The sequence below is a fragment of the Penaeus monodon genome, chromosome 15 (assembly GCF_015228065.2).
Source record: "Penaeus monodon isolate SGIC_2016 chromosome 15, NSTDA_Pmon_1, whole genome shotgun sequence".
Lineage (NCBI taxonomy): Eukaryota > Metazoa > Arthropoda > Malacostraca > Decapoda > Penaeidae > Penaeus > Penaeus monodon.
Window position 1 is genome coordinate 4,130,958 of NC_051400.1, and position 672 is coordinate 4,131,629.

The window sequence follows — 672 nt, forward strand, 5'->3', positions numbered from 1 at the left end:
TGAGGAAATTCAAATACCCACAAATTGATGTATGGTTTGCTGAAATCGGACAAGTAATGACCCAGCTACCTCCGGCTGAAATTGGCCAGCTCCAGAAAGTCAGTTTTGGGGAAAATGAGGGTAAAATTTTCTGCAAGTTCTAAACCAAAAGCACACAACAACCATACCCTGGGAATCCTTCCTATAATACCAAATACAGCAAGTCATGACACATATCAATAAGAAAAATCTATTTTGAACGTTTTTGCAGCCATCACCCGACGATCCAGGGGTCTCTGAGTCAGTCAGCAAAGGCATTACATCAGCAGGCTAGCAACAAGCTGGTTTTGTTTACGAATGTACAGGTTTGAATTCTCTCGTTTTATTCGAGTGATGTCATAGGGAATTTCAAGTTAATATTTAGAGACTAGGGAAGTCCACACTTAAAGTGATACTAAACATGGCGCAGGGGGATTCCATAGCGTTCTATCATGGGATATTAACAAACAAAATCTACAAATAAAGGTGATTTAATGTGTTTTCTTGATAGTTGACCATTTGGATCGCTTTGGATGTCTTTATGGACTCATTTTTTGCAAAAATCTCAATATCTACCAAATTTGCATTCCTTACACATTTTGCCTCTAAGCCCATTAGCTTATGCGCAATCCGACTCATTTTGCTAGCATGGGT

The 672-nt window shown here is 39.1% G+C and overlaps 1 protein-coding gene across 2 annotated transcripts in view; it reads right to left on the reverse strand.

Moving 5' to 3' along the window:
* LOC119581697 (poly(U)-specific endoribonuclease homolog) overlaps positions 1-672 on the reverse strand; it is a 7,332-nt gene that overhangs the window by 2,443 nt on the left and 4,217 nt on the right. The gene's annotated exons all lie outside the window — the stretch shown is intronic.